The sequence below is a fragment of the Larimichthys crocea genome, chromosome XXIV, assembly GCF_000972845.2.
Source record: "Larimichthys crocea isolate SSNF chromosome XXIV, L_crocea_2.0, whole genome shotgun sequence".
Lineage (NCBI taxonomy): Eukaryota > Metazoa > Chordata > Actinopteri > Sciaenidae > Larimichthys > Larimichthys crocea.
The window spans coordinates 16,609,192-16,626,535 of NC_040034.1; positions in this window are offsets into that span (position 1 = coordinate 16,609,192).

Consider the following 17,344-nt stretch of genomic DNA (forward strand, 5'->3'; position numbering starts at 1 on the left):
GAATAAAAGAGTGTTCAGATTTGAGTTATTTTTGATATCTGATACACTTTCCTAAGAGCAACTCAATAACTCCTTTTTAAATTAAATTCTAATTGGGCTAGCATACATTTTTGTGTTTCATTTAACACAACTTGGTGTTTGTGTGTGGGAACCCAGTGAGGGATCTTGTGTTTGCCAAGTCTTTGCAGTCACGGTAGGTCACGGTAGGTTTCTGGGCATTATGCCAATGACGGAGCTTCTCATTGGCAGGTGGATAGAAGTGTCAATACCTGAAACCACGAGAGCTTTAGTCTGGAGTGTATGTAGATATATGCTATTCAGGAGCTCATCCAGCCAAATGATAAACACAAATGCAAACAGAAATCTCCCTATTCAACAAAATAATATTGACACAATAAGCCCCTCTGTATGAACTTCATCTGTTTTATTTGTTTCTGTCTGGCCAACCCAAAACTTATAAGATCTACAGAAAAACATTTCTTTCTCGTCTTTTTCCTCTTGACTAAGCTCCTGTGATATTGTTGCTGTCAGTAACTTGTATTCATTACTGCATAGTCTCCAAAGATGTGGAAGGATGGTCACATAACAAGTCAAATAAAAGTGAGAACAGAAGCCTGTTTTTGAGAAAACTCTACAACTTTTTGTTTTAATGCTTTGACTCTAGTATTCAGAGGCTTCAAATAGCTCAGCAGCCTTTTATATTATTCATTACACAGCATTATAGTTCCTCCATATACAACAATTAATCACCAGTTTTCTCTAAGGTGATATGTGTTTTTTTGTCTTTCATAACAGTGACAGATTACATGCATGTAATCACCACGGCTTATCATCACAGTGCTTTGGGGTCGATCCATAATGAGGTTATCATGACTGCCTAATAAGAGAGCAGATTAGTGTAATTCACTACTTAATTCCAGATTAATGGAGGTTGTGCAAGGAGACTGGATATGATTGCTAAGAGTCCAGCTGGAGACCCGTGTGAGGATGGGTTAATCAAACAATATTGTTCTCCACACACAGACACACACACACACACACACACACACACACACACACACACACACACACACATACACACACACACTCTCTTAGTCCAGTTCCGAAGCCACAGGACCACTTAGCAGAATTTTCTTTTGAACTGAACTTGCTGCTTTATTTCTGGTCTTTAATTTTTCCATCTTTGGGCAATTGTGTGAGTCCATCACTCTTCTTAATCCATCAGCTTATACCTAATGAGGTAATTATATGTCATGAGTTATTTAATATTCACTCAAGTGGGGCCATAACGCCACTAATTGAGATACCATCCATTCATACCGCTGTGAAATGAGCATCTGTTGATGGAACATGAGTACTGAGAAAAATCTTTTAAACTTCAACTTTATCTGGTTTTCATAGTTCCCTGTGCTTGACTTTTTTGCTCCTGACTTGCCATTCCTGACACCATTATTTTATCGTTAACTGTATCAAGAACACCCAGCAACAACTTAGTTACCAAATGCACTTATTGCTTTCCTATAATGAGGGATCCCCTTTCTTTCATTTTTGCATAAAAGGTAGTATTTCCTGACATTTAAAACTGACATCTACTTTTATGATAGAGCTAAATACATTTTATTCTGTCACCATGAAATGCAATGTATTTGCAATTACTTCATATTTACTCTAACTATGAATCATAACTTCAGGTTGGACATTTCAACCTATCTTAAGTATGTGTGTGTATGAATAATTAATGCATATGCAGCCAGTTGCTACTTGTAAATTTTAGTATCTGCCCTCACATTGATACCAAGGACAAGAAAACGAGATAACTGCCCATCAGTTAAAAAAAAAAAAAAACTGTTTGCATTTGGGCAGACCACTTTCAGATAATTGACAGTTGGAACAGTTTTGTTCCAAAACAATTTATCAAGAAATCAAGTATAGACTAAAAAACACATTTCAACCTTTCAAATGTCTTCACCCAGTGATATCAGAGCTTCAATAAATGAATCTGGTAATTTCCCCAGTGATGAAGCTGCAGTCAATACTGGAGCCAGTGTGTCAACATATTTCTTATAATAGTCAGCTGGGAGCTCATCTATCTGTGGTTGTTTTCACCAGTTCATGGAAGTTATTTTAATCTAACTCCCTAACATATCACAAATGTAAAAGTTATTATGTGGCTTCAGTAAGACTTCATTTTGTTGTGATTCATTTCCAAGTCCAATCCATTCAATATGTATTCTAAATACATCTTGTAACAAGGAAAATGATAAACGTCAAGATTGTGCTCATATATACTGTATCCTCTTTGCTTCAAAGACAGCAGTGAAATAAAATTCATGTTTCTATTTTTGTTTTGTCCTGTTCTGTTTTCTTTTAAAATCATATCACCCTTTAATTATGCCTTCCCTGACGACATACCACAGAATCATCACTAATGCAGTTAGTTTTGTTATACCATTGAACTAAAACTGAATCCTCCAACCACCTGACATACTATACCTTTAATGCTAAAAGTAGTCGTTTAACCAAAGTCGTTATATATAATCAATATATGTCACATTCCTGATTGTACATGCACTGACCTCACACATTTCTCTGGGACAGATGATGGTAGATGGTTGTTTTGCCAGACCTCTCACCCGATTGACATGAGATGCCAAACTCCTAAAGAGTCAAAGCTAAACCTCTAATAAAGAAGAGCCTATCAGATTGTGTCATTCACTGGTTTTCAGGCTACATCAGGTACAAAGGCTGGTTGCATTTTATGGTAAATGTTCAGAAACTGATATTTGGTATCTGCAAAGTTGTGAGACCCTGCAAAAGATTATTCATGTTCTGTTCCTTATCAGTGAGACGACATGTCTGCTCATAACCTTGACTATCAGCCACCAAAACAATATAGTTGTGGTTGCTATGGATACTCTAACAGGGACTATAACTGCATTGTTATTCGTTGGCTGCACTCAGAATTTTTTTTTCTTCTGTTTTGTGAAAAACAGTTTTAAATCTTTCATTTTCTCTTTAAAAGTATTTCTAAATCTTTAACATATTTTTCTGGCAGCCAGGCTTGGCCCCTTCCTGCAGATCACACTTCACATACAGTAATTCTCGCTTTTGGTAGCTTCTTAACGTGTAAACGTGTGTTATTGCTTTGATATGTTATCTTTCGGATTGATTTCCAAAATTAATCTCTCCAGCGGAATCCTATGAGGACTCTCGCTACCTTTCTAGGATTCATGAAGGCACTTGGAAGCTGTGAGGATGTATGTCTTTGTAGATGTGCTTGGCTACTAGTGGATGTGAGTGTGTGTCTGTGTGTGTGTTCAAATCTCCCAGCAGCCAAAGATAGAGCTATCTCTAAACCCAGACTCCCCTGGTACCGCGGGCTGCTGGGCATAGCGATGTTTTTCCCACCTAAAAAGTTTTTGTGAATCAGTCGAGCATTTGAACAACACGCACACACACACACACACACACACACACACACACACACACACACACACACAACTTCACCATCATGCCTTCTTCAGGCATTTCAACACTACGTTTAAGGTAAACTCTGAAGTACGGCTTACATTTACACTGCAGGCCTTCACAACCATTCCAGGTTTCTTTCAGTATAATTATTTATTTGCTGCTTGTTTTCATCTACGTTTAAAGTGTAGTTATTCATTCCCCGCTTCCTTCGGGTTTTCACTAAAGACCTAATAAAACGCTTGTATCCTTCTTCCCCTCACCATTCAGTATTGTGCCCAAAGTTGCACACTTGGTAGCTCTATCTTTGTTTATGCATACATTTGTTTAGATTATTATAACTTACTTGTTGTGTGCTGCACATTCGCCTTGCCATGCAGTTGCCATGTCATCTCAGGGGCATCCAATTATTGTCAATTTTTGAATTGCACGATCTCAATCTCCTGTTTTCTATTGGTAATGTGAACGATATAATTTTTTATTTGTAATGTTAATTTGTGCAGTCACTAATGTGTTTTCAGTGAATGGACAGTGGTTGTTTAACATGTTTGTTAGGTGTTTAAGAAGCAGTAAATGCTTTATACATTTAAAAAAAAAAGCTGTTCATCATATTTTCTTGTGGAAATATTAGGCCTAGCACGAGGGGTTACTGGTTTAAAAGGGATTGCCTGGGTCCCATGAAGTCAGTCTGGAGTGGTTACAGAGAAGGAAACAACCTTGAAACTTCAAAAACAGAGTGTGGAGTGCGGTCTTGTATACAGAGTATTTTATTTTAGATATTTTTGGTTTGTAAATATTTGCACTGCTTGCTCCCTGGGAGCACTATTTTTATCACAATTTTTCTGACTATGCCTGGGTTTACTAAAGCTTAAAGGAACGATGAGAAGACTGCCAACATTCCTCCAATTAATACATGAAACAAACATGAATGCAAATCAAGTTTGTGTTTGCTTCAGCTTTGCCTGTCGCTTCTTGAATTGTATCATCTTGTTGTGGCCACCTCCTCTGCAGCTGTTTAATGGCACTTGATTGGAAAAATTTGAACCACCAGCGATGCTCATTAATTTTCATTTATCTGAAAATGTGTTCAAAATGTGCATTACATTTATATGGAAACCTGCCTATAGACACATACAGTAAGCAAATACAGTACATGTTTTATGTGTATTTGTGTGTAATGTAGAATACCTTTTATCCATGTGTGCCTTGTTATTTTATCACTCCTTATTTTCATTACTCTTCATCTTCAGCTTCGTTTGTTTTGACCATTTTGCCAAAAATATCATTGCTGATGAGCCTTTCTTGCACATGTACAGAGGTTGGTACTGTCATCTATCATACCACTGATTCTTCACATTTGGTGTGATTAATCTTCATCTCCTTTTCCAGTGGGGAGAGTCATGTCATTTTAAACAGCTACAAAAGCCGAGGGGTGAGAGCTTCTACAGACCCAGTCGATCTCTTCTTACTTTGAAGAAGCTCCCTGTTGTAAATCAACCAAGTGTCGATTTGTTTGCCCTGTAGGTCTTTCAAGTTGAGAGGGCAACATAGTACAGTAGTTCCAAGCATCTAAAGTATCACTGCCTCTGCCTTTTGAAATGGAACACAAATACCGTTCGAGCAGCAAACGGAAGGTTAGCAAATATTATGTTTCTGGCCAGTGAGAGTAAGGAGATATTAATATTAGAGAACTGAGAATTTAGCTTAACAAGAAAGGTCATTGGCCTCCAAATCAATAAGCATCTCGCTGAAAGCTAATCTGATTCCATTTGTGGCTTTAATAATCAGGCAGACTCTGGTGATCACATAACATCTGCTCTTTGCTGAAAGTAACACGTATTCTTTAATCAAGGATCATGTTGCTATCCTAAAAAGGTTGCTCACGAGCATGTCTTAATTGGCTCAGACCAGATGCTGTTTAGCCCACTGTGGCACCTTGTAGGTGGGGAAAGGGCTGCTAGAATGAAACATGCATCAACTGTGCTAGAGCATGTATAACATCATATATAACAATCACTGTCTATGGTCCTAATAGTTGTACTGAAGCCCTTACTCCTTAACCCTTTACTGCATTACTCAACACATTGAGCTTCTCCTGTATTCACGGTTTAATTTGAGTAGATCTAAAATCATTCACATTCGAAAGACATTCAAAATGTAAGAGTCATATTATTTGCAGGTCTAATGAGTCAAAACATAAAATGTGAGATGTAAAGGTACATGCATGCTGAATGTCAGTGCCTCACTGTTGATTGTTTACTGATTGTATCCAGACTCAAGAACATTGTTAAACTAAAGCTGCAGCTAAGATGGTAGGGAGTCTGATGGGGGACAGCAAAACAATCACCACCGTAACTTTGAACATTAAATTATTTCATACACAAGTGAACTATCCACACATGCATGTCTGTTAGTACAAATCTCCTCTCTATATATAAAAAATGTTTAAATATATAAAATCAGTATCAACTGATTAAAAAAAAATCAATAATATAAAATTTGATATTTGTACAGCCTCTGTTTATGCTATTTACTCTAACTATGAATTATATCGCCAGGTTGGACATTTCCTGTTGCCTGTTGCGAGGTTCTTTCGCTAACCTCATCGCTATTCCAAAAGAATCCAGGCTTAGTCGGAAAATGTTTTGGGTTTTTATTCCCCACCTCATCAGGTGCAAACAGTGCCAATATGTACAAACCCAAAAAAATAAAGTGAATGAAACAAAATACTCTATATACAATTTCAAAAAGAAAGGAAAAAACAAACAAGACAACGAGTTCTTCAATAACTCAACTGTCAATAAATCAACTCTCAACCTCCTCCGTAACCAGCCACACACTCTCCATGATTAGGGCCCAGGCAACCCCTTTTATAGTGGTAGCCCCTTCCACTCGGACTACTACCTTTCTAAAAAAACAACATAAACATCTTTTCCCCATTATAACAGCAATTTCATACACAGGTGATCATGACAAAAATTGTACAAAAATTATAGCAGTATGATCACTATTTTTCTTCCATAGAAGACTGCCTGGTACTCGGGTACATTGGCATTATTAATAAATACATATTTCTACAAATCACATGATCACTAATTATGCGCGTCATCCTCCTATATAATGACGATAATGCTTACGCCCTGATTCTCCGCCGGAAGTGGACAGGTAAGTGGTGGCAGGCGCATTTCCATACACCCGGTAAGTTCTCATCTGCTTGTGTATGCATACGTTGAATTAGCGTTGCCAAGTGTGCACCCTTGGCCCTGCTATTGTCCGGTGAGGGCAAGAGGGATGTGTGTTTAGTTGTGCTTCGTTTAGCAGGAGCAGAAGGGAATGGGGAAGATGTGTAGTTTGTGTGTGTCTGTGTGTGTGCTGGCTGCAGTCACCACCCATTTCAAGTGTGTATATAAGTGTGTACAATATGATTCATAATTAGAAATTATTAAGTATACATAGTTTAGAGTTGTTTAAAAACCTTTTTGTGCTTGCAAACGTGACGTTTATAAATAACTGTATTCATTTGTTCTGTTTCATTGTGACTGTAGAGTCTGTTTCCTGAGGAGAATGGAGTCTAGATTAAACCATTTTCTCCACTCCAATAGAAACCACCTGCATTGACTTGACTTTGGCTGAAATACAGACTGATCTCTGACAGAATTTGCATACAACAAACATTTTATTTTCTTATTTTCACTCTGAACATTTTAGTTTGCACGTGAAGTGTTGAGATGTAATCTGACCATATTGATAAATAATAAGTGCACCAACTCAAACAGCCATGTAAAGCCTGATATTGTTGCTTTCTAATACCCATAGTCTTTATACAAAGCCTTTATTAATACACACTGACTTATGAATGAGCTGATAATGATACTGCATCAACGGTTAAAAAACCTGACGCTGACAACAACTAATGCCAATTAGCAACAACACATAAAAGACTCAACTCCAACAACATACTCCTTTTGTGCATCAGGATTATGACACTATTAGTTTCAAACTAACAGCAAAAAAACTCCAGAAAATGGCAGTAGGGTGGATAGACAATAAATATCCTAATCAAAATTCAAAGAAACAGCTATTGGTCATTCATTTTGCATGGGTCCACTGTGAATTATGAATAAGACATTTTATTTAGACATTCTTCCATTTTCAAAGGTGAAAGGGATAACAGTTTCTTGATCAACGGCGGCCTGAATTGACCACAATGCAAAGCAGCCATGACAGAAGAATTTAGTTTAGCATGTAGTTTGTAGTTCTCAGTAAAGATTACACCTGTAACCTCTAGTTCACTCTTAGGGAAATCAACATATTAAAGCTGCAGTGATCATATTTAAATATAAATCAAATGACTGTTAAACAAGACAGGAGTCATCTCTAGTGATAAATCCAGAGAATTATTACCAGACTCTTTAAACTTGAGTACAACCATGTCTTTCAGCCAGTTGTTTTGGTTTAATGGCCTGCAGCTTTATTGGTTTGGTTAAAATAGTGAAACATTTAACAGCTCGGTATCCAGGTATGTCCCTCAGGAGTTGCTGAAGCCTGAAACAGAGCTTAATAGAGTGTATATTCAACTTTTTTAATTTTTACCAGAAAACATAGTTCTAAGTGAATCCTATTGTTTCTTTGTATCTGCTGGATGTGTAAGCAGATACAGATGTTCATGACAGCAAATGATTATTACTGCAGAGCAGATTACAAGGGAGTTGTGGAAAAGTGTATAGTGAAGTAAACACTTCATCACAAAATAACTCCTAGTCTCAGTATATTTGCTTTAAGGTTTGGCCGGAGCTCTGTTTAAAATCTTTACAAATTTATATAGGAGACTTGTATGTTTTCATGCAGCCTGACTATGACAAAGTGCACCACTTGTTTTCCATTTCATATTAAAAAAAATCCAATATACAGCACATTCTTTCAAAATTCAGGCCAGTTTCTCTTTGTTATTTTCTCTCTCGTGAGCTCCTGCATCCTGACGGGAACAGCGTGCCCTAAATAAAATGCCCATAGTTAGGCTTTGCAAAGAGCTACACACAACAATTCACAATGGGAGGTATGACTAAAGTATTGCTGAGGCGGAGCACATCCAATTTCTGGGAGGGGAAGACTTGAATAAAATGTTTTGTATTGTAATGTGTGCTGTGGATTTCCTAATGTACAATAACTCTACAAACCAGACTCATTCTTTATTTTTTGTTCATTTTAACAAAGTGTCTCTTTTATTTGGTCTCTGGCAGTGTGGACTAATATGTAAATAGACTCTAAGTCAGAAATAACAGACTTTAGTTCTAAAATTGATCCCTAACAACTGACAGAATTAGCAGTGTGCATGTGTGTTTACACTTTCCACAGTGTTTACAGTCAACAGCGGCCTTCCTAAATCAGCCTAACGAGATTTCCTTCTATTGGATACTCTCCTGTTTGATTGGGAACCGGGATAATTCACAGCCACAGAAGAGAGACGATGAGAATGAAAATCGTTGCTGGAGGAGAGGACGGAGTCAGAAATGATTGCTATCACTAAAAGAGAGAAAATTACCATCTTAAGCGGAACTGATTGGTGTGCTGCTGGACGGAAGGTTTCACTTCAATAATCAAATCAAATCAACACTGAAATCACAGAGCACAGCCTATTTAGTTCTTACTATATGGAAATAACCCCACACCCGCAAAGGGTTTTTAAGAGCCTTCATGAAATTAGACAGTACAGTTCTACTTTTCTCCAAGGACCCTTGGCTGTAAAGGCTCAGGAAGACTTCTCTGGAAATAAAACATTCTGCCTTTCAGGCAACTGTGCACTTTGGCAGTGATTCCCAGTTGGCTGAGTAAGGTTATGCTGAGATATACTGTATGAGGAAAACTCTTCATATTCACCCAAAGACTGTAAGGGCATGCCCCCAGGTACCACCTATTTTTCAATACGGTAAACAATATGACAAAAATATGCAAAAATCACCCATTAAGCCAACAACAAAAGACTTCTTCCTCTTTGTCTCCTTAAACAATTGACTATTATTTCACACCAAAACACTGTTCTTTTTATTAAAAATAAAACTTAGAGTTGCATATTTGGAATTTTTTTGGTCAGGTCAATACTCTGCATTGGAAGGAGCAAGGCAATTTTACCCACTGACAAAGGAATCATTTTGTTTTTGTACTGGATATTTTGCAGTCTTTTTAAAATGAAAAAAAAGATAAGGGGGAACTGATGGATATGACTAACAATCACTTCATAAATAAAGCACAATAACTTAAATAGGTGTTTGAAAAAGAGGCTGTTAAATAGTTAAATTATTCACTGGCTGCATGGGATTGTATTCCACTCTTAGAAGGAGAAAGAGAGCAACTAACTGCTAGTAAACGTTAATTGGCAGTTTTTAGGAGCTAATGATTACTTCATTTAGAAACAACAGATAGATATGTAAATTAACTAATATGTAATCAATTCTTCATGGGTATCTGTGAATCTTTACGATAGTCCTTTACTTAATGCATGATTGTTGATTACCTTATTCTATGTATTTACAAATTGCTGTCTTATCTTCTGTCATTTATACTGGCGGCATATATCATGCAGCAATCTTCCAAGCAGACCACCCTGTTCATTTGCCAGCCAATATGTTCACTTAATGAAAGTAATGCTGCTTTAGTTTCTCACAATATATTTTATGATTAAAAGAATGTTAAAGCATTATGGTTGTTTTGTTTTTCTTTTTAATCATAGAAACAAATATATGCTGAAACATAAACAATTATTTATGTTTTTAATATATTTTCCTTCCTGTTGTCATGTAATTTATATTTTTTTATAATTTGCTCTGTGCCTCATCATTGCTCTACCTATTGTACTATGGTCTTTCTATTGTGCTATCTATGGAAACCACTATGCCCTGTTTTTCTGACTCCTTCTTTACCTATACTTCCTGTTCTTTTACATTCCATACCATTTCCTTTCATATTTCCTCACTAGATGCATGCTTTTGGTGGTCCCTTCCTCCTGCACACAGCATGAGCAACAACAAGTAAAATCCATGGCACATGTAAAGTACCTTGGAAACTGAGGTGATTCTGATTCACAGGTGATGTGAGACACCCTTGTAGCAGTTGGATAGTCTTGCCTACAAAAAGGTTGCTGTTGATCAAAGTATTATTGCTGACACAGCATTGATTTTGCACACTGTGAACACAGACACCTACAGTATGATGAACTTTGGATCACATTGGTAAGAAGCCTGCTTTCTTAAACATAAACCTACAGTTGCTCTGTATTTCAATGAGGAAGGGAAGTGTAATATTTCACAAAAGATCCAAGAATGAAGTAATTGTGGATTACTGAGGGTAAAATGGTATATGGTAAGTACTGATGAATTTCTAGTCATAACACAGTCATTTGTCATAAAGGGGGTTGCACCCCTTCACTTAGGGGCAGGAAAGGGAGAGTTAATAGACAGATAATCATGACATTATGATCCAGTACTAAGTAACAACTCAGTAATGGTGCCCCACTGTAGAGGACACAAAATTGGCAAGTAATGAACAATGACTCAGTGCCTAATAACAGCACTGTATGGTGCACCACTTTACTTGAGGAGACACAAAAATAGAAATCAATAAGTGTGTAATAATGAAGTAATGATTTGTTAATGGTTAAGTGCCGGAAATAAAGAACTGAGCAGCATGGCTCCAAGCAGTGTTACACAGTTGGTCACTAAGTACTTCATTTTGGCACAGACTGAAATATTTCAATGACTGGAATTACCTTACCCATAGTCTAGCAATACCAGCAGGTCTAGGTTAGCTTTTGGATTATACTGGTGAGATATGTCAATATTTTCAATAGGGACTGGCACTGAATTTGTACAGATTTTAATGACAATGAAGCCTGAACATGAAGCGTGGGATCAGCTGAAACATTTTTAAAGATGAAGCAAATGTGATCTTTTTTTTACTTTTAAGTGTGAACCAGTTTACCTTCAATTGCACATTTTTGTTGCAGCAGGTAAACAAGATTGAGCGCTGTGATTCTTGATGTTAATGAAACCTACTGACATTGGTGATTCTTTGACTTTTCCTCTAGCATTGACATAAGGTTGACATTTTTGGTGTTGAGTGAAATGTGCATTAGCATTGCACTTTGCCTGAGTACAGCCTAACAGAGCTGCTAATATGGCTGTAGACTCTTTGACTTGTCTGAATTTGAAAGCTTCCTCTCCTACATCCTGCAGGCTGAACAGCATGGTGGCGAATGGATAACTGTAGTACAAGGCCATGACAAATGGCTTCTTCTTTTTGGGTTTGTACCTAATTTACTTAGAGAACAGATCAAAAAGCAGAATGCAGTCACGTTTTTGCATCTCCAGGAGAACAGACAGGGATACAGTGTAGTTCACTAAAACAATATAATGAATATTGGGCTAGTGGTTTCAAGGACCGGTATGTGGGATTTAGAGGCAAGTGGTGTAATTCCTGTTGTTGTGTCTGTAGAAATATAAGGTCACAGAAATGTAATTATTCTTATTTTCAGTTAATTATACACTAATGTAAACAAGGTAATATGTATTATGTTCTATTTCTGTCCCTTGAAGACCTATTTTAAAGGGGTTGCTTCTCAACATGAACACCAAGCACACGGCCCATTTTCAAGTATGTAAGGTTGTGCTCTCTTTTCTTGTGGAATTCAAACATTCTCCAAAGCGAGTGTGAAAAATGTCATTGTGCTCATTGATGAAATAATGTGACATGTCAGTCTCCGACGTCAATGACTGCCCCATTACCTTTATGCACCCCCTTCCTTCCACTCTCTTGGCTATGACGGGCTCAATAGCTTTACGGATGACTGTGAATCAAAAAGAACAAGCCCCCTGGGGACAGAGATGTAGCTATGAATTTGTGTTCCGACACAAGTCATCACCATGCGGGGCCTGTCAGAGCCTGGGACCCATTTGAATATTTATGTCTGGCACAGAGCCTCCCTGAGGGGCTAACTGGCCTGGAAGAGAGGACCCATACTGGAGGTCATCTGTGCGTCATCTGCCTATTTGTAGGTGTGTGAGTGTGTGTGTGTGTGTGTGTGTGTGAGTGAGAGAGCGAGAGAGGCCCTGTAAGTCATGCCACATGTTAGCTGTTAATATTGATAAGGTAATGTGTGATTTTCTTTTATAATATGCTCACATCTTGTGCTGCATTTTCTGAGACGAGAATCCATTTGTATGTTTTTCCTCCCCCTAACATTAATCTCACCCTAACCCTGAATTAGCCTTGCAAGGACATACACATACACACAGGTCTCTGCGTAGGAGTATAGAGAACAAGCCTGAGGATTGCCACGTATCACCAACCCGCTGCTCGGTGTGATGGAACGGATAATACACACTGCTTAACATAATATAATGCAAGTGAACAGTCATAGACACAGGTGGCAACACATGTAGCATATGGAGTTGAAAGATGAGAGAAGATTCGGTGCCTGGTTGAAAAGGATTTGACCTTAAAATTATGAGATATGAGTCATCTTTTGTGCCGAATCCTAATCCACTGACCTATTCTCCCCCGAGATCCAAACATGTTGACGATTATCCTTTTAAATAGCAACAGTGGATCCAAACGTTTCCCATAAATCATGACTTTAAAATACCTTAAAAGTAGTACACAATGGCGTGTGTGTGTTGTCCACTTATTCTGTCCCCAGCCTCCTATTGTCCCAGTCTTTGCCTCATTGCCTTCACAACTGCTATTGATTTATGGCTGCACATTGTTTCCTACAGGCTGAATGGATACTTAAGCTGTATCCCTGTGCCTTTGTGTGTGTGTGTGTGTGTGTATTTCTGTTTATATGCTCTTTTTGTGTGATTTGTGCTGTAGTCCGATCATAGTTATTGATTGTTTGCAGGGATGTGGATGCAGATAACCGCAGACAGAAATAAAGAGAAAAACATTGGAAATTTAATGGGATGAGAGATGAGAGTGGGATGCAGAGACGTTAAGAGAGAAATAGAAAGATGAACACAGGGAGAAAGATGTAATCATAACATTGCCTCATGGGGCATGAAGCAACCAACTCTAAAGCTTGTTGTCATTTTGTTGGCAAAGTGCTGGGTCTTCAGTGTTTCTAGCAGCAGATAAGGTAATATTAGGTAACTTGTTTATACAAATGAATGCTGGTGGTGCTCCTATCAGCAATTGCCATAACCTAATATTGATTCCTGATAACATAATTTCTAAGGAAATGAAAAAGAAATGAAATGGCATAAGAGGATGTGAGATCTTTACTGTTTTCATCTGTCTCTTAAGAAAAAAATAGATCATGCCATCAATAGGTAATAGACGCCCAAACAGAGATTAAATGCAGCAACAGTAAGTGTTCGGAATGACGTACCCCACCCTGCAGTTTTGCTTTTACGATCTATAACTATACTGTTCTGGTTCAGTCCAGTTTCTTTCACATTGTAAACCCACCATAAAGTCACCCACTGTTTTGTGATTTGAAGCCTCAGGTTTGGCATTATGAATGTTGCCATCTTGCTTTTTCAGAGCCAGAAATGGCCATATTTGGATGACATAAACAGTATTTTAAAAAAATGGATGTAGTATCCGGATGTCACAAACATGATTCTGAAGAGCCGCTCAAAGCGTAACAAAAAGCAATGTAGTTACAGATTTTTGATTCATATTTGATCAGGACTACCTACTTTGTAAGGAGTTTGGTTTTGCCGGAGAGACTCACTGAAATGACCTGTCAATCACAAGGTAGCCATGCCCTAAAGCAATGATTATTATTTATTTTACTTTAAATGAGATCATAATTTACAAAATGAACATCATGCTGTACTGAAGCAGACTGGCGACTGAGACCATAAACTCATTAGAAGTTTACTGATGTGTTAAAGTCACCTGAGAGCTAAAGTAATTTCCCCATGGCACTAAATATAATAGGGCCTTATTGTTGCAGGCAATGGAGATGCCCCGTGCTGACAATTAGAAATATCCTTAGTTTTAGGATTTTCCCACTCTGGGACCCGTCCTCAAAAAATACCGGTTTCACACCTCGGAAAAGGATCCGTCTGGACGCGAGGCCGAAACGATATTATTCATGCGGATTTGACAAAAACATACTCGTGTGGACGGGCGCTTAGTTTAACTTCACAGACCTGGATGCTCTGACCACTAACAGACCTTTTTCACAGCAATCATTTAAATATGGCATAGCAGTGTCAGCACAGGTGTTTTATACTAATTAGGATTCTGTTCCATTTATTGAGTTTCCAGTGAGCCAACATGCACCAAAGCAGCAGACTGACTGTGTTTGACCTGAATGGAATGGAACCTTAGTTAGTATCATTGGAAACACCTGTGTTTACCTAAGATTTCATGTCAAAATGGCTGCTGTGAAAAAGGTCTGTTATACTGTGGATGGTTGACTGTTGTCAGCATTATTCCAGCTGTAGCAGGCAACAAACAAATAACCCTCTTTTTAAAATACCTGCCCATCACCAAACGGCAGACAGACAATGTCACTCTGTCTTGACTTGAATACAATTAAGCCATCGTTACAGATATTACTAACGCCTGTGATTCGGATCTCTTGGTCTCCAGCTCCACACTTCACACACAGAGATGGTGGAATTGAGTTCATTTTCCAGAATGTCAAACTATTCCTTTAATTTCCATACCATTGCTAAATATATCAGTAAACCGCAGCTTTTAAGCTCTTTTTCATCTGCGTAATGTCGCTCGAACACTGTACCACTCACTGATTGCATAATGAGCTGCCGCCACAGTAAATCAGACACAAATTATAGCACATACGTTGGAGCACAAATTGAATTAAAGGTGCCGATCTGGTGTCTGGAAGGTCTCCCTTGGAGAAAATAAATGCGAAATGTGAGGTGCAATGTGAAAAGATATAGGATGAATGAAATAAAGGTGGCAGTAATATAGTTTAACATGTAATCTCCTTTAATATACACAGTTCTAATGGATATAATGCACAAGGTAGATTAGAATTCAAGTCTGCTCTGAGGTGCTGAATAATATTGTGAAAAAAGTGGCGCCTAACATATGTAGAGATTTTGACCCAAATTAGCCTCCGATGCTGTTAAGGGAAGACATCTGCAACGGAAGAATGCTTATCTTAACTAAACCCATTATCACACCCAGAGCAGATCATCTTGGTGTATTTCCTGCCATGCACTTGAGGGAGAGATTGATATCCGGCATCTCTGTTCACACTGACTGAAGAATGGTTTAGGGTTTGTAAGATGAAAAGAAAATGTGGAGGTATATAAACATGTCAAAACGATAGTGTACAATAAAGACTATACTTAAAATGTAACAGGCACAAAATGTACTGCAATTCAGAAGCCAGGGAGTCATCTCAGCTGTCCGTCGGAAACATAGTCTTACAACCCTACTCCATCGATCAGCCCGTCTGTTAAGAAACCAATTCAGAGCTTTGATTAGCTTGTTAAGGAGTCAGTTAAGTCCTCCTCTGGTCTGGATTGACGAGCGCCTCAATGCCTTCGACTCATCGCTTCCATCTCTTTATGAAATCAGGCAGAGTTCATTAAAAGTCTAGTTAAGAGTTAATTGAAAACCGCAGAGTGCTGGCAGACAGATATTGTAGCTACTTCATCATATGAGTTAGTGTACGTGTGTGTGCCACACTCGCGCGCACACACACACACACACACAAGGCACAGAGAAGAAGCTCTGATTGTGTGATTGAATGAGTGAGACTTGACAATGTGAGGAGGTACTGAGAAAATGTGTGTGTGTGTGTGTGTGTGTGTGTCTTCTTGTTGCTCCTCAGTATTAATCAGCTTCTGACTTTTCTTTTAAGCATGACATTCATACCTTATTACACTGTCCTCTAGCAACATCCGCTTCCTTTGTCGTCATAGCTACCTGAGAAAACTGACGTTGGTGAAGGTCAGAAAAGAGAAGTCAGAACAGATGCCTGCAAACAAGACAAGAAAATGTCTGCAACTTCACACGAATGATTGCCAGAAAACGATCTGTTAAAACGACGGAGAGCAAAGCATTTTAACTCAAATGAATCATGCTTACAATCACTTTCAGACAATGGGATCACCTAAAAGTTTGTCATTATACACCAGGCCTCAACACTGCGTTTAACAGTGTTTAACTGCACTGAATTTGGTGTCAAAAAAAAAAAAAAAGAAGCTGAACTGCTTTGCAGATCGAGTTAAAAAAACAAAAACAAAACAAACACAAAAAAAACAGCTTTTGTCTGGAAAGACAAGACAAGCAAGAAAGCAAAATGAGCAAATGCATTCATGATTTTCTCGCGTGAAATAGGGGCTTAAATGCCAGCGTTTATTCATGTAGGCCTATGTCATTAGTGTGTTACACTTTATGCTGATGAAGACAAATGCCACACATCGTTTTGAAGTGCTTTTAAAAGAGCACTCCACTTCTATAATATGGTGTCCTTGCACATCCTCCAGCAGCTCACACATTGCTTACCCCCAGAACTGATGAGCTGCAGCACTAGCTGAAGCACAGATGATACCAGAAAGAACCAGTGAAGATGTGGTTTGTAAGGCACCGACTATAAAGTTAAAAGCATCTTAACACATTTTGTTTTGTGTCTTTCGAATGAGCAGCCAGTACACTGGGGAGGGAGAATGTTTTTGCCTCGGGAATTTGGACACTTCAAACGACCACAAACGCAAAACTGGGTAGTGTGAGGCTGCCAAATGGTGTAGTGTGAGCTACACAGTGAGAACTGTATCCATGGCGACTTATCAAGCAAGTAGTAATGGCTTGGCGACAACAGTTGTAGTCTGGTGTCGTTGGCTTTAACTTAAGGTAAATGGACTCAGGGATGTTTGATTATGTTATAAATAACATG